The sequence below is a fragment of the Ostrea edulis genome, chromosome 7 (genome assembly GCF_947568905.1).
Source record: "Ostrea edulis chromosome 7, xbOstEdul1.1, whole genome shotgun sequence".
In the NCBI taxonomy this organism is placed as follows: domain Eukaryota; kingdom Metazoa; phylum Mollusca; class Bivalvia; order Ostreida; family Ostreidae; genus Ostrea; species Ostrea edulis.
The window spans coordinates 86,947,096-86,966,764 of NC_079170.1; positions in this window are offsets into that span (position 1 = coordinate 86,947,096).

Genomic DNA, 19,669 nt, shown 5'->3' on the forward strand with positions numbered 1-19,669 from the left:
CAATTTCTCTTCCCTCTTCTCCACACTTTACATAGAACCTCCTTATTGTCTGCATACTAACCTAACATCTTTCTAAAGGACAATTGTATTAGAAACATGTATGCCCCCTGACACAAAATGGAAAAAAGGTTATACACATATTTCATTTCATTGATAAACGTGAGAATACAATTGAAGATATTGAGCGGACTTTATCTTCCTATGTCCAGAGTGGATTGACCCATGATATTTGACTCTGTGACCTCATAATCAATAGCAGTCAACTACGCTTTGAGATATACCAGTGCGCTAAGTTTGATATCTGTCAAACAAAGGGTTTTCAAGATATTGAGCGGAGAAGACTTGGTATATGGAACGACCGACCGACAAGAGCAAAGATATGGCCTCTCTTTTTTCAAAGGGGTATAAGGTTAAGAACTCAGCTGTACGGAGTAATTGGGTTTTGAATTGACAGCCGCCACATGATGTAAATAGCGGTCGCCATTTAAATCAGCAATATTTTACCCTGACACCGACCGGCTTCCATAAAAATGCAATGTCTAACATAAAATAAGTTATATTATTATTTTTGTCAAAACTTTTAAACCACTTACCCAAATTAGACCGAAAGAAATGAAATGTTGACACAAATTATCGTATCAAAAGCTCTCTTTCATGAAGGAAACATTTCAAATAGCAATACAGCAATGTGCATGAGTAACCACACACTTTTATGTGTATACTGATCTATGTTGGGTAGCTTTGGGGGCTGTTAACTCCCTTTTCTTCTTTTGCCAAAAACGTTTCCAATTTATATTTATCATCAGAAACCAATCTGTCTGATCTCTCTCTTCAACGCCTCGTCTTTTATGTAAATGCATATGATATAACCCTAATTATCTGCTACAAGAGAACATTGTCTTGAAGAAGGAATTAGAAGACTTCACGAGAGAACACACCAAATAAGGGAATGTACAGACGAATACCAGTGATGACGTTAAGACAAACTATTCCTGTCTTCTCTTGCAGTGTTTATGTGGCTTTTGAAGTAGGCATACAGTTTTACTATCGTTCCAATAACAGAGTGTCACATCGCCTAATCAAGCCTGCAATTTTCACTCATTGATTGGCTGGATTGTTTCAATAAAAGTGAGTTTGGATGGTAACGCAATGCCATTCTTTCAATAGGATTGGTCTCTGAGAATAAGAAGAAAACCTGTTTCATTGGAATCTACTTTGTACTTTCGATCAGGCAAAGTATCATACTGTTATTGAAATGATAGCAGTTACATTTTCACATAGTGGAATATAGTTCACTTTTCTCTCCGAGTCGCACAGTATTCAAATACAGGTGCAATGATGTGAGATCTTGTAACCTTGTCCCAGAAGTTTGGCCTACTTTTAACAAAAAAGTGACCTATTTAATATGTCATGAGATAATTAAGATAAATCATTTATATCTTGTATATAATTTTCTTATGACAAGATCTTTCATTTCATATCATGGTCTTTGTCCTTGTGACATTGAATTAGGATTTTGACCTACATTTATGAATACATAACCTTTTGAATATGTCTGCAACTAATTTAAGTGGGGCTTTGCTATTTTGTTTTAGTTTTAATTGAAATTTGATGTTCTGTGGAGGCAGTTTTGTGGGGATCTTCTTATTTTACACAGTCTTTATATGGGTATTGAAAATGTACATATGACAAACTTTTGATTTTCTTCCAATTCGGAGAAAATACACTGGCAAGTTGTTGATTTAATCAACGTTGAGGGAATTTTACATAAAGAGTACAGGATTTTTGTGTGAAGAAATGAAGATAACAAATAGTAACCAATCTCATAAATCTTGTAAAAATATGTCTAATTCCTACCAGAGTTTTCAAGGGAGGATCTTATTTTACACAGTGTTTGTCTACATATTGAAAATGTGCATGTGGGAAGGAAAATATTCCAGGATGTTGAACTCATTGAGCATTAAGGAAATATTGCAAGATTAATGCATGGTTTATCCATTTAACACCTCTTACACTTTTACAGCTAAAGCTTTTGAAAACAACTTGAAGTTGTGCATATTGCAAGTATTTTAATTGTGAACAATTATCTCATTTTCTTTCATGGTTGAATTAATGAGAAGTTGCTGAGGTTAAGCAATTTTGAGGACATATTTTATAAAGACGTCTGTTGGTTAGCATATCTACCTTATGTCCCAGTTTTTAAGCCAAGTCATTTCATTAATGCAATGTAAAAACGTATGTTGGAACTTGATTATGGCTGATACTTCCTCAGTTAAGTTCAAGAAAACGCCCAACATGAGATTGTGGCAGGTGTGTTTTACACCGTTTCCGTTACTCTTGTTCCAAATATTTTTCTACCTGGATTTCTTTACTCACATGTAAACTTCAATATTTGCATCCATTTAAGCACGTGATATTGACAGAAGAGTCATTATCTCTTAAATCAAAGTTTTGACACTTGTTCGAGTTCTATGTGACTGTACAGGATTTTCATTTAATCAGGGATGACTTTGATTCGTACCGGTGTACGTACCTAGTATGTAGGGTAATTATTCCAATGTCCTTTCTTACACCCATGTAAAATATATCAGCCGAACACATTCATCGTTTGAAAATTAACGCATGCGCAGTATCATTATAAGACAGCCATATTGCTACCACACTAACTCTCGTGGAAGGCAGAGTTAGCGCTGTGTAGAGTTCAAATGTCACAATGTGTCATAAGATTTGAAGCTCTCTCCGCTAGATTACAACTCGGGTAGCCTCGTTCAAACCCGAGTTCGAATTGAAGTCCCTCTAGGTAGCCAGAGGCTCAAAAGTTAGAGGTTTCAGTCACGGGTGACGAATCACCGATCTCCTGTGAAGAGGAAAACTTTGGTACAAAGATAAATTCCTCATTGCTTTTCATACTATTTTTGAAGAAAATTCAGGAGATGAATTAATATTGAAATGTCATCGAGAAAAGATGGGCATTGATTTTGTCGTATGGATATTTGCTAGACATATACTTTATGAGTAAGCAAGTAACAGTGGCGGATTCTAAATATTACATGTAAAATGCAAGAGAAGAATTGTGCTGTGGTAATTGTAAACGGTTTGTTGTCGATTCCGTACAGAAAATTACAGTAAATAAAAGAATATTGAGCTGAAATAGATATTACATAATAAGGGCAGGTACTGTATCTATGTAGTCTGGTGTCACGTTCACGGTATCGTGGGACTGCCAGGCAAGGAAACACAGATTAATATGATATTTAATGGTTTCGTTCCTGTTCACTTGTAAAGGTCTTTCAAACGGTCCCATTCATTTTTTTATTGACTTTCATTTCTAATATTTTACCCATTGGTTCTCGGAATCAGTGGGGGATATTATATAACATACTAAAGTTGAAATTCGAAAAATATAACATTGGTAGATGTGCATTTTAAATTAGATCAATTGATCGTGTTTTGGAGCATAATAAATTATTGTTTTGAAACAACTGATCTCCTTCCGGGATGCTTTGAAATGTTGCTGGACAAATTGTCAGCCAAATCAGATTTCCCAGCGCTAGGCTCGCCCACTGAGACATTTCCTGTTGTATAATTAATAGAAATTGACTAATTATCGTCGTGTTCTTGAAATCATTGTTTTAGTCAAATTGTATATTCCCAAATTTTCGGCTATTTTTTGACCTTCCAAGGATTCGAATTAGTTTAAAGTTTTCTGTTGATTTGTTATTAGAAATGATTAACAGTACAGATTTATATAGCCACCTTTTTATTTTATACAGCGTAGTTTAAAGACTGTAGTTTCTATTTGTTTTACCTTCAAAGAGGAAAATATATTTTGATCTTTAATAATATGTTGATCTTAAAAACTTGTACATCATCTTTATCATAGACACCCTTCCTACTTATCGTTTAGGTTGGGGAGTTTAGTACCAGCTTCATTTGTTTGTCAATTGATTGTGTTAATCTTGAATCTAATCTTATTTTTAACAGTAATTTTATTTTCGTTCGTTTTTGTCGGCACTGTTCATCAACCCAAATCCACAATGGTACAGATTAGCTAATAACCTTTTCAAACCTTGATTACTTTGAATTATTATACTTCCATTATAATCATTTCACAAGTCCATTGTTTTGTAATTTCTCTCTCTTATTTTGCTTATTTTGTATCAATTGGAGACAAAATATATTTTCATCCCGAGCCGATGATGGTACGAACTCTCTACCCCGAGCCGATGATGGTACGAACTCTCTACACCGGCGTCTACAGACACACTGGGGTGGCACGGGGTAGTTTGTATGGTTCTGAAACATGTGCGTAGGGAGTATACATCAAAATCAGATTATGAACAAATTAATGAAATATAAACTTCTGTTGTTTGCAAGAACTTCTACCAATTCTGACAAACATTATAAACCTATCGCTTAAATTTGCAAGTGTACTAGCAGCATTCAAAAAAGCACACATAAGACCTCTTCTGAAAAAAGCAAATCTTGAACCAATTACTCTTAAGAACTATAGACCTGTGTCCAATTTGCCTTTTGTTTCAAAGGTTTTGGAAAAGGTAGTGAACTCCCGTATTGAAGACCATTTGACATTAAATAACCTTCATGAAGAACACCAGTTAGCATATAGGCAGTTCCATTTCACGGAATCTGCACTACTGAAGGTACAGACTGATATACTACAATCTTTTGACCAAAATGATGTCACTATACTTGTGATGCTGGATCTTTCCGTTGCATTTGACACTATCGAACACACTACCCTGTTGCACCAACTTGAACATCTGTTCGGAATAACAGGCAAATCACTAGGATGGATATCATCTTACCTCAGTGACCGTCACCAAACGGTCTGCATAGATGGTGCCAAGTCAAGGCCAGTGAAAATGAATTTCAGTGTGCCGTAAGGATCAGTGCTGGGTCCCAAATTCTATACAATATACACAAAACCAATTGGTTCCATTTGTAGATATCATGGACTTGATCACCATTTTTACGCTGATGACTCTCAGCTTTATCTGTCTTTTAAACCTAGGGGCATAGTTACACAGGCAAATAAATTACATCGTATTGAGGTTTGTCTATATGACATCGTGTTTTGGATGCATGGCAGTATGTTGAAACTCAACACAGATAAGACCGAGGTCATCGTGTTTGAATCTGATCGTAATGCAAACCTCATTAGAAACATTTCAGTGACAGTAGGTGACTCACAAATTAATCCTTCAACCTGCGTTCGAAATCTTGGTGTCATGCATGACCCCAAGATGGATATGGAGAAACAAGTGAACTCTGTCAGCAGATCTTGTTATGCACAGTTGCGGCAAATAGGCCACATCAGAAAATATTCAACAACAGAAGCAACTAAATATGTTGTGAACTCCCGAGTTACATCAAGGTTAGATTACGGTAACGCTCTTTCGGTCGGTGTTCCAAAGAAAGTCCTAAGCAAGCTGCAACATATTCAGAACACTGCCGCACGTCTCATATCCAGGACCTCTCGTTACAGCCATATCACTCCAATACTAAGAGAACTACACTGGTGACCTGTGCAGTATAGGACACAATATAAGATATTTACTTATACTTACAAAGCCTTACATGATGAGTGCCCAACTTATATCAAACAATTACTAAAGGTATATAAGCCTACCCGGAATCTTAGGTCTATAAAACAATCAGTCACTTTAGTTGTTCCAAAAAGTCGAACCGTAACGTACGGGGATCGGTGTTTCAGAGCAATAGCTCCAAAACTGTGGAATGCTCTTCCAGAACATGTAAGGGACTGTAGAACACTGTGTGCGTTCAAGAAGTCACTGAAAACACAATTTTTCCATCAAGTTTTCCAGGACTAGTTTCTATCATTTCAGTCATTCGTGTAGGTTAGATTCTGTGAAAAACTGTGCAAACTAAAGACTGTGTGTCTTAGTTTTCGAGTACCATTTTGTGATGTTTTATTAAAAAAATATTCTATGTTTTAATGTATTATACCTGAGACATTACATACTGTGTGAGCGTGTGTGTATTTCATTATTATTATTATTTTAATACGCCCTGAAACTGATGTTGGTTCTTATCTAGCATATTCATGGTATCTTGTGTTTTCATGTTTTATATGTGCAATCAGGATAGGTACAGCTTTTAATGCTTTATTTATTTTCTATGTATTATGTGTATAACATTCTGTTGTAAGGTATATATGCATTGTAAAGCACCTTTGAGCGTACATAGTGTATGAAAAGGGTGCTATATAAATATTGTATTATTATTATTATAAACTTCCCATTTAGGTTAATACTTTCCCTTTCTTGTTTTGATTCTCTTTCATTAGTGTTAACCCGCACCATCCACATATCATCACATCGTGAAAGGATTTAAACACTGTACACAATCGAGAACCCTCTCTGTCCTTCTTCAAAATATATCTTTCCTGGGGCCATCCACATTTTATCTCAGCTTCAGACCTTTTGCTGCCACAGCCAGTTTCAAAGTAATGTTCATTACACTAGCAATACATTGCCAAAAGAGTTGTAAATTCTTTAATCTGTTAACCAAACTGAAATAATACATTGTTAGGCTATTTTGTATGGATAAATGTCGATATATTGAACATAATTATTTTCATCTAGTCGTATGACTATGCAAACCAAAAACAAAGATCTTGAGCGTAAATGAGTGTAATATCTGTTACTGTCAAGTATGAAAAAACTAGTGCATCCATATACATATCATACATATACATATACATTACATCCATATACATATCATACATATACATATACATTACATCCATATACATATCATACATATACATATACATTACATCCATATACATATCATACATATACATATACATTACATCCATATACATATCATACATATACATATACATTACATCCATGTACATATCATACATATACATATCATACATATCATACATATACATATCATACATAGACATATCATACATATACATATCATCCATATACATATCATACATATACATATCATACATATACATATCATCCATATACATATCATACATATACATATACATATCATACATATACATATACATAACATACATATACATATCATACATATCATACATATACATATCATACATATACATATCATTCATATACATATCATACATATACATATCTTACATATACATATCATACATATCATACATATACATATCATACATATACATATCTTACATATACATATCATACATATCATACATATACATATCATACATAAACATATACATATCATACATATACATATCATACATATACATATCATACATATACATATCATACATATACATATCATACATATACATATCATACATATACATATCATACATATACATATCATACATATACACATCATACATATACATATCATACATATACATATCATACATATACATTACATACATGTACATATCATACATATACATATACATTACATCCATATACATATCATACATATACATATACATTACATCCATATACATATCATACATATACATATACATTACATCCATATACATATCATACATATACATATCATACATATACATATCATACATATACATATACATTACATCCATATACATATCATACATATACATATACATTACATCCATGTACATATCATACATATACATATACATTACATCCATATACATATCATACATATACATTACAAAAGAACTGACAACTTACGACCAACCTTACATACTGGTATTTTACCGTTTATGGTAAGATCGGTCACCCCAATGCAAAATAATGAAAACATAATGTTGACATTTAAGGTTTTAAAAAGTTTTAATTCATTTAAACTAATAATTGTGTGAAATAATCTAAGACTCTCTTCGTGAGCATCACTGAGGAAATATTATTTGTCGAATGCGCATCTGGTGCATCAAAATTGGTGCCATATAAGTTTTACATTATGACCCTGGGTCGAGGCCTCTGCTGGTGGACTGTTAGTCCCCGAGGGTCTCTACAGCCTAGTAGCTAAGTACTTCGTTACTAGCTTGAAAATACATATATTTAACTGCTGTGATAAAATTTAGAATTTCATTTCAAAATTAAGGATTATCTCCCTCATGCATAGCTCTTATCCTTAGATGAATTTGACTCCACTTTTCTGGCACTCTGTTTTCCCCTAGAATAGCTCTTAGGGCCTACAAGTTTACTTTTATTTCGGATTTCAAACATTTCGGTTGAGCATCACTGAAGAGACATTATTTGTCGAAATGCGCATCTGGTGCATCAAAATTAGTACCGTATAAATTTTACACTATACATTCCCGTTAAATTAAAAAAAAACTAACTTAGGGGAATGATTGCATTGTTTCGAAACGTTCGTTACTGTAATATTCGTCACCATATTTCACAAAATCCTCTGTAAATTGACTCTTAGTTCGAGTCACAGCCTTCAGGAAAGTTTAGAAGATTGCCATCGATAACGAATATTGGAAAATCTTGATGAATTGTAGTTGAATATATACTTTTGGTAAAGAATATATCCTGACTTTGCATGTTCTGAATTAAGTACAACTTTTAATATGTTTCTAATCAGGTTTAGTTGATAATGCATAAAAGGTTTCAATACTCATTACCAGCTCGTTAGAGTTATCGCTCTTTGATGACTCTTGTGCGTCATTGGTAAGAAAATGCACAAGTCTCGCGAGCAAGTGCGAGATTACTGGGACATAAACGAAACGGTCATAGCACCCCCCCCCCCTTTTGAGAGTTAAAATACATGGTGTATTTTTAAATAAAATAACCATTGGTCAAACTGCATTTTTCAAATATTCTAACACAATCTTATTAAAAATGTTACATGTTTTTAAACTCCACCACACCTATTTTCAAAAATTCCAAACAATGAAGTTCTCTGTCCTAAATCCATCAATATTTTGTAATTTTCAAAATAGCTTAAATGCAGTTTGGAAACGCATTAGTTGTGTTAATTAGTGTTATAAACGTCTTAAAAAATGCAGTTTGGCATATATATAACTTGTTCTAAAATATGGAAATTGGGGAGGGGGATGCGTGTTCGTGTTCGATTACCAAGTCATTGCCATATGAACCTGTCCTAATTGTATGATAAAATAGAATGTCTTCATAGTCTGATAGAATAACTTTAAAAACATATTAATCACATTAATACAAGAAAAGTTCTTGTGTTGGATGTGCATATAGGTTTTTCCCTTCACAGATCTTCTTGCTATTGATGCTTTATATCGGTCAGATTTGGCAGATTTAGTACCTGCACTCCCTCACATAGTTTAATAAGTTCGTCTGTTTTCTTGTAATAATAATCAATTCCTAAATTTGACTTTAGAATTTTAATCAGTGTTGTGGTTTGCAGTCGGTTATATATAATATGTATCCGATACCATAATTTATATTATGTATGCCTAAGTAATGTTTACGTATGTTGTCCCGGTAGCACGACTTTACGCACCTTTAATTTGAAGAGTTCCACTAATGGAAATGATAAGTATAAAAGAAAGATATTTCAATTCAAAGTTTGCCATCAATGTGTCGATGTTTTTGGATGCATTTCTTTGGCATTAATCCAATATATACTATGAATTAGAAAATATCTGAAGCATTCAAAATTTTATTTGAAATGACTTTGTTATAAACATATCTGTTAATATCAATAATAATTGAAAATATTCTGTAAACGTTGATTTTATTTGAGGGATATTTCAAATAGGTTCATATTATTTTAAGAAATATATTTGAAAGATCCATCGATGTCTTTTATTTCGTTTACATGGTAGGTTTCTTTTAGGCGTTTTTGTAAATGAGTAAAATCTGGACAACATTCAGCTTCTGTCTTCTTTTTACAAATATTTCAAGTTTCGTGGGAGTATGTTCATATCTGTAGAATTTTTATTTCGTAAACAAATGACAGTCCTGTTTATTTCAACTATTAGTAGAAATTAGATGATCTGAAGTACCGTGCAATCATCGTTGTTCGTGGTCGATTGATGTTCGTGGATTTCGTGGGTCACTCTTATCCACGAATTTACGTGTCCTCGAACATATTTAAAACCAAGTAAAGTTATCTCTTCTAGTGATATCGTATCGCTTACCCACGAAATTAAGTCCCCACAAACCAGGAAAACTTTGCTTACCATTGAACATTGGCTCCCACGAATTAAAATGAGTCCACAATATCTGTAACAGTTCTATTCTGGTGTGCAGCCGATTTATGTATCTCGCTAACAAAATTGAATGCATTAAAAATTGATATGCTTTGATTATAGCGGGGCCCTTTATACATTGTTTGGACTCCCATATCCATCTATGTACATGATCGAACTACAGAGATATTAAACATGATACTACTGAGAGTTAGACTGACCAATTGATAGCTTGAAACATATGATTAACATGTACACGTAAACAATTAGTTTATTAGAATACATATGTTGTGATGTTAGCGGTGTCCATACCTCTTGTTTGGACTTGCACATCAATTTAAAGGCATCAACACATACAGTACTAAATGAAGTTAGACTGAGCAAATGGTATTTTGAAAATGATTAACCCCGAGATAATAAGGAATCAAATCAAATATCTTTCAAAATTATAAGACCACGCCTTCGTCCAAGGAAATTAGAGTATACATTGACCTGTAAAGTTTAAAGATGTATCATTGAAGTAAGTATTGTCAAACCACGATTTCTGTATATACAAGGCACATGACAATAGTTTACATGCTAGTATATATAATGAAAAATACTTTACCACACGACTTACATTCTAACAGGAAGTTAGCGAGTTTTTAAACTCCTAACCGGAACACCTAATGCGTTTATAGTTTACAGCCCAATTTCAAACTTTAGAAATACGAAATGTTTGCGAACTTCTTAATGGGTTGGTTTTTTTTGTTAATAATTTTTGTCTATGATTAAAAAGTAGACATGATTTGAGTCGGATTAATAACTTCCAAGATAAAAACGAATTAAAACCCACCGTTTTAACAAACAAACATTCCTAGAGTATTGTATACAAAAGTTTTACAAAACGGTAAGATGCTAATAAAACCCCATCTTTCTGACAGGGTTTTTATTTTGAAAACACAGTAATAAAAAAATAACCTAAGATACGGAAAATTCGTCAGATAGACTTTCTATCAACAGGGGATGCTTACTCCTCCTAGGCACCTGATCCCACCTCTGGTGTGCCCAGGGGTCCGTGTTTGCCCAACTATCTATTTTGTATTGCTTATAGGAGTTATTAGATTGATCACTGTTCGTTATCTTCACCTTGCATCTGAGAGTTCAATAAAACGTTTACATATAGGAACATTGCCATTTTTAAAATATCATATAAGTTAGAAAGTCTTGATTTATTATTCAAAATAGTAATTTACAAAGTTGAGGGCTATACATATTTTTTTAAATACAGGTGAAATACTATCAAATTTGATATAAAATTCATATGGATGTTTCAAAATGATTTTCTGTTTGGAAAAAATGTATTATATTCCTCATTCCTATTTATCAACTGAACCACGGAAGTATCTATAGAAACAACACCATTTCAATAATCTCAAAGACCTTAAAGTAACTGTCAAATATTCTTAATCAATAACATGTTCGTGTTAAAAAAATATTTCTAATGTGTCAAATAATTTAATCTGAATTTCCACTTCCAACGCGTTGTTTGGTAAAGGCAATAACTTAAGAATTACCAAAATGAGTCAAAAGTTCTATTTTTGACAAAACCCTTTGGCGACCCCCCCCCCCCCCCCCCCCCCCCCGGGGAATGTATATGATAGAGCCACTAACAAGAGATTTGATAGAGGGATGTTTGGAAAATATGCCATATGAAGACTTTATCTATAGAAGTTTTTGTTTTCTTACAGCCTTGTGATGACTTTATCTATAGAATTTTGTGTTTTCTTACAGCCTTGTGATGATTTTATCTATAGAAGTTTGTGTTTTCTTACAGCCTTGTGATGACTTTATCTATAGAATTTTGTGTCTTCTTACAGCCTTGCGATAATTTTATCTATAGAAGCTTGTGTTTTCTTAAAGGCTTGTCATGATTTTATCGATAGAATTTTGTGTTTTCTTACAGCCTTGTGATGAGTTTATCTGGAGAAGTTTGTGCTTTATTACAACCTTGTGAAGACATTATCCATATAAGTTTGTGTGTTCCAACAAACTTTTGAAGACTTTATCTATTGACGTTTGTGGGTTTTTTTTACAGCCTTGTGATGACTTTATCTATAGAAGGTTGTGTTTTCTTACAGCCTTGTGATGACTTTATCTATAGAAGGTTGTGCTTTCTTACAGCCTTGTGATGACTTAATCTATAGAAGGTTGTGTTTTCTTACAGCCTTGTGATGACTTAATCTATAGAAGTTTGTGTTTTCCTACAGCCTTGTGAAGACTTTATCTATAGAAGTTTGTGTTTTCTTACAGCCTAGTGATGAGGTTATCTATAGAAGTTCGTATTTTCCGACAGCCTTGTGTTGACTTTCTCTATAGAAGTATGTGTTTTCTTACAGCCTTGCGATGAGTTTATCTGGAGAAGTTTGTGCTTTATTACAGCCTTGTGAAGATATTATCTATATAAGTGTGTGTTTTCTTAGAGCCTTGTGACGACTTTATCTATTGAAGTTTGTGTTTTGCTACAGCCTTGTGATAAGTTCACCTATAGAAGCTTGTGTTGTGTTATTATAGCCTTGTGAGGACTTTATCTATAGAAGTATGTGTTCTCTTACAGCCTTGTGATGACTTTATCTATATAAGTTTGTGTATTGTTACAGCCTTTTGATGACTTTATCTATAGAACCTTGTATTTTCGTACAGCCTTGTGATGAGTTTATCTATAGAATTTTGTGTCTTCTTACAACCTTGTGATAATTTTATCTATAGAGGCTTGTGTTTTCTTACAGCCTTGTGATGAGTTTATCTATAGAAGTCTGTGTTTCCTTACAGCCTTGTGATGAGTTTATCTATAGGAGATCGAGTTCTTTTACAGCCTTGTGATGAGTTTATCTATAGAAGGGTGTGTTTTCATAGAGCCTTGTCATGACTCTATCTATAGAAGTTTGTGTTTTGTTACAGCTTTGTGATGAATTTATCTATAGAAGGTTTTGTTTTCTTTATACAGCCTTGTGATGACTTTATCTATTGAAGTTTATTTTTTCTTACAGCCTTGTGTTTTGACCCTGGAGTAGGAAATACTATAGTTCAGCTAGTGTCTCTTGAGGTAGGAACTCTTACTATCTATACCCAGAGTTTTATAGCCTCAAAGTCAATAAACTGAGAATAAACCTATATCAAAATTTGATTACTTATATCTAAAGATTTGTGTTGAGCAAATGTTGAAAAGAACTGCTGGTTTATAAAAATCAAATTGAAACATACTATAAAAATTCGTTTTTATGAAAATTATTTCAAAAGTTAGATTTGAAATTTAGTCAGTTCTTGATTCATAGCCTTGAGGTCTGGGCATCAAGCAGTTTTATGTTACAGATAATATAAAGATTTCTCTCTTGGAGATTCCGATTTCTGTTGGATTCTAGGACTAAATGCAATTTATGTGTGTTCTTACATAATGTACATCTGTGTACATGGTATGATGAAGCTTAATTAAAAAATGTCATCAAGTCAAACTTTCAACATCAAAATGCTATTTTAAGGTAAAGTTGGAACAGATTAAATTACTATTTCGAAACTTGTAATATGGCTTCGTATTAAATGCCATTTTAGAGCACAGAAAGGGGCACAACTCTGATTGTTTATACGTCGGTATGCAGTATAACGACTTTTCGAGAAAAGATACGCATGAGACAGATAAAGCTAGGCTTGTTGTCGCTCTGAAATGTGAGAAGATTGATGACATACATTGTTACGAGGAATTCAAACATGCTTTTAATAGAGAAGGTGATTTATAGAAAATTGTCTACCTCATGATAACTGCAATGGGAAATTATTATCCATAAAACTGTGAAACGAATATTGTTAAAATACCTCACCGTGTTTTAATCAGGGCTATGGTTTTTCTTCTTTTCAGAGGAAATCCTCTGATTTGTTAAATTTTTGATCAAATGAATTACTCTGGGTTTGATCTAATGTGACAGAAAATGACATTCTTACAGTTAGGGTGAGATGTTTTCCTCCCCTTTTGGCCAATTTTCTTCTGATTTCTAAGGAATTCAATCACAACCCTTTTTAATCTTTCGATTATACTTGTAAGCAAAACCCTGTGTGGGATGTGTATGATAACTACCAATTCAGACAACAGATGATTCACACCTTTCCATAATTTCATTCTGTGATTGCATGGTTTTACCGTAAAATTAACGGTTTGCATGGATAAGACCCTCATGAATATGTGATCAAGATTAATCTTGGGCTACTGCCACTCGTAGAATTAACGTGTCTGTATGAGTATAACTCTCATCAGCATGTGATAAGAATAACATTTTTGCTGGTGGTTGACACGGTAGTCTCTGGTTGCATTGTTTGACTGCAATAATCCGCATTATCATATGATCAAGATTTGTCTAAGGATACAACATTTTACTGGTTGTTGATATTATAACAAGAGGTTCATGTGCCACATTGCTCAATTTAGTCACCTTGGTCCTGCCGTTCTTCAGAAGATGCTATTTAGAGAAGATTTGTTAAAATTTATGTCCTCTATATTCATGTGTATGTAAGATTTGATTTCCTGATTTTATGTCCACCATAACCCCAGAGTCTATGAAAAATACTTGAATAGACACGCATTGGTGAAACTTTGTATATTGACATTCTTTAGTGTGACCCCCCTATTCTTGATTTTTTAATGCAATATTTTCATGTAAAACTTGGAATCCCTACTTAAGTCCCACCCCATCACCAAGCACTTCAAAAATGAATCTTAACTAAATTACAATGCTTGCAGACTACATGACTTATGGTGAATAGTAGACAAGTTATTGAGAAGAAGATATCTGAAGGACTTTTATATACCGGATACATATTACCACATAATGAATTGATCCCCTGCGTCCCTGGACCAGATTCAAACAAACTCGAATTTGTACTGCCTGAGGATGATTACACACTATTATTGCCCCAAGGTTTTGTTTTTTTTTTTAGAAAAGACATCTATAACCATATACACTATCAACCATTTTGTGACCTGAGTTTTGGTTCAAGGGTAAGACCATCATTTAAAAGACTTCTATAAGTTTGCTGATTCTGTATAAAAACTAAATGCCTATTTAGGAGAATCAGAAAAGAATAGACAAACTTTGTGAATTTCGCAACCTCGGGGTTTTGACTCTAAGACGAGTCCAGATTAGACAATTCGTGTTAATGTTACATACATTATGTTATGTATAGTCTGTTATCAGTTTAGGCATTTTCAGATGGGGGCATTTAAATTTTAAAAACACATCCTGTTTTATACTGTTGCTGAATTTTAGAATTAATGAACAGGACATTTTTTTCTAGATTTCAAAGCTCTTGGGATTATACTGATACTTTAAATTAATACTTCGGTGACTGATAAGGTCTGTGAGCTTATTGTTATTATCTCCCCTTGGAAAGAATTGTACCCCTTAATTTGAACAATTTTGAATCCCCTTTACCGAAAGATAGTTTGTGCCAAATTTAGTTGAAATTGGCCCAGTAGCTTATTGCTCAGGTGAGCCAATGAAATTTACATGTAAAACACAATGTTATGATAACTTCCAGTTTGTAATATTGCTGAAATGACGCCTTGCGAATAAACTTGTTTTTATAGTTTTTTGTGTAACGTCTCTTATAAATTACCATTTTTTTCTATTGCTTTCATAAAACGCTATGGAAGCAGATAAATAAGGTAGGTGCCGCTTTTATCAGCAACATCGGTTTCATTAATTCAATTATCCTTGCTGAATAAATGTTTCGTATTATTTTATTGAGGTGCGTCTATATCAGCGATGAAACCTTATACTCGTAGTTGTCGTTACAACGGTGAAAAAAATCCCGCTCATAAGCTAGACGGTAGTGCATCATCATCAACCTTTTCAATGACATTGGGAATTGTACACCTTAAAACTGAGGGGTGAAACTTAACAAAAATTTTCAGGAGCCTTGTGGGCTCCTGAAATATCATTTCTGGGAGCCCACGACAAAACATGCTAGCCCATATCTGATATAATGCAAGAATTCCATGAGACGTGTTCCCGAATGGATGATTTTGTATGTTTTGTTTCATTATACCATTTGAATGAATAGTAATATCTAAATAAGTTGAAAATAGATTTCTACACTTTTTAATTTTTTTTTATATACGTACATTTTAAACGGTAAAAATACCCACCAGATGCACATTTCGACAAATAATGTCCCTTCAGTGATGCCCAAGCCGAAATTTTGGAAATTCGAAATAACAATAAACTTGGAAGAGCTAAAAGGAAAACTAGAGTGCCAAAATCTGGAGCCAAATTCGACCAAGGATAAGAGCTATGCATGAGGGAGATCATCCTTAAATTTGAAATGAATTTCTAAATTTTATCCTAGCAATGTAATATACATTCGTATTTTCAAGCTAGTAACGAAGTATTTAGCTACTAGGCTGTAGAGACCCTTGGGGAATAACAGTCCACCGGCAGAGGCCTCGACCCAGGGGTCATACTGTAAAATTTAAACGCTACCAATTTTGATGCACCAGATGCGCATTTCGACAAATAATGTCTTTTCAGTGATGTTCAAGCCGAAATTTTGGAAATTCGAAAAAACAATAAACTTGTCAGAGCTAAAAGGAAAACTACAGTGCCAAAAACTGGCGCCAAATTCGTCCAAAGATAAGAGGTATGCATGAGGGAGATCATCCTTAATTTTGAAGTGAATTTCTAAATGTTATCCCAGCAATGAAATAAACATCCGTATTTTCACGCTAGTAACGAAGTACTTAGCTATTGGACTGTAGAGATCCTCGGGGACTAACAGTTCACCAGCAGAGACCGTATAATACGCATAAATATACTCTACCACAAAGCATTTATTACATTATTTGTATTCCTACTCCAATCTAAAGATAGAACGTTCGCCCGCGAGCGGAAGGTCGGGGTTCGAATCCCGGCCGCGACAGACCTAAATCGTTAAAACAGGTAGTGACATTTCCACCGCCATTGAAACGCGTGGCATCAGGTGTGAATGTCACGAGTCCTCGGAAATGACCTTAAAAACGGGTGTCCCATGTCACAGTAGGTGTGGCATGCTAAAGAACCCTCACTGCTCAATGGCCGTAAGCACCGAGCATAGACCTAAATTTGAAGCCCTCCACCGGTATTGGTGACGCCTCCATATGAGTGAAAAATTCTCGAGAGGGACATTAAACAATGTACAATCAATCAATCCAACAGTTGACGTTGCTTTATCTGTACTAACTGTACCTTTCTATATTTTTTTCATACCACTATGTCATAATCATTATTAATCTATTTTGTATTGCTTGTAGGAGTTATGAGATTGATCACTGTTCGTCATCTTCACCTTTATAGGAGTTATGAGATTGATCACTGTTCGTTATCTTCACCTTTATAGGAGTTATGAGATTGATCACTGTTCGTTATCTTCACCTTTCATTATGAAGACTGCAATCGTGCTCTTTTTTCTGCAAGCTTAAAACCTTCCAGCTGTTTTGATATTGATCATGCCGATCGACTTAAGGTAAAACTGTGCATGGTTTACTTTTGTTTTAGAAGAGGTCTCTAAAACGCTTTAAATTAAGCATGTAAATAACTCTCGGAAAAGCGTCTGGTCGCGAAAGATATATTATTTACCGAATCCGATACAATTATGACCGATTCCAGTTCACAAAAATCATTCGCCATGTGGGCGAGTGAGAAAGTGAATTTAGGCGCCCACACAAAGTTTTACTCGCATTTGGCGAGTGGACGAGTGCTAGGTTTATACCCTGTTTATGGTTCCAATTTAATCAAAGTTCTCAATTAATATTGATGCGAATGAATGTTGAACGTTCGTGTTGCTTGCAACTGAACAGGGACAATGCGAGACAACTCGGGAAGTTGTTACGAGTAATGCACATGAAATGAATGCATTTTTGTTTCCATCCACTTAGGTAACATTTTGTCGTCTGGGTCCTTTGATGTCGGCAATCGCAGTGCGTTAATATTTGGATAATTTGAACATAGAGGGAGAGGGACGGGACCAGAATCGGATAAAATCTCTAGATTTTTTATTTCCCGTTGGATATGTAATACACGTACCGAAGTTGTAAATTTCATGGGTTCTAGTGCTGGGATGGGGTTCATTGCTCAGAGAGTGAAAATTCATTATTTATTTTAAAACCTGTTTCAGCAAATAATTGAATAACCGTCAACCGTAATTTATACTGATTAGGGCGTCTGAGTCGCAACCGAAAAGCCCAGGCCCCATATCCAATCCTGACATGGCGTCAAAATGAAGACGTTTAACATGGGTAGTGGCTGATCCTGCAAATGTCCGGGGTTAACAGTAGAAATTGCTGGTCTTTAAGGTTGATGATCTTAAAAACGGAAGTTCCGTGACAAATCCCTAGTATTAGTGTTCGGAGTATGGTGAGATCATGCGGTACTTTACTTAAAGCTGGTAATGCTTGAATATGAAAGAAAATTGTCTGATAAGACATAAAACAACATATAACAAGTAATTTAAGAGAGTAAGGTACTCTCTGGAAATATTTGAGAAAGGCGCGGATCTGTAGCTTATGGGCGGATATTTCAAAATCGTATGGTAGGGACGGGACCTGTAACCCCTATGACTCAATAAATGTATCAATATATCAAACACATTGTGAATAGCTGTTAACTTTTTAGATATAATTCTTTACTTATAGTAGACAAACGTAGTTCACAGTTATCGGTCTTCTTCACATAGTTTAGATATAGAAATGTCTCCATCTATCTTTATCTTGTGTCACGTTATTCTACTCTGTATCTTGGTATTTGAAGAGTATTAGAGGTGTATTGAAGGCATGATTTATCTAAAAGGTTGCATGTTTGAAGACGACCTATATCACAATCTAATCAAAATTAGCTTCTTATTCAAGATATAACTATTTACAGATTTGTTTAAAATGAAAATGAATGTTTATACAATAAATGGACTATCTCTAGAACATCCTAAATTGGGATACTGTGTTGATTTAACAGGCTTATTCCTATGCGTTGGGTTTGTATTCGAGGCCGTCTTAGTTAACTATAGATATTGAAAAAATGTAGTCTTTTTTATCCATACGGTATGTAACACAATCAATCATGTCAATAAATATCACATACTCATGTTGTTATTGATTTAGGGATAATTGTGATGGAAGTCAACTGACATTTGTAAATGAAGTTGGAAATGTATGAACACAGACATTTTAAGGAGGCTTGGTACACTAATCGAAAATGTCGGGACATTTTGATGAAATTTATAAACAATGAATTCATGTTTCACATGCAATTGAAATAGTAATAAAATGGTACTGTCAAACTACAGATTGGATATTCATGTTGGTTTTCAAAAAACCTAAGAAAAGCTTTGAAAGTGTGATGGTCGGATTTTGCCCAGTAGAAGATTGAAAAAGGAGAACTTTCCAACAGGACTTGAAACCAAGCTCAGATTACCTGATTCTCTGTCGTTTTG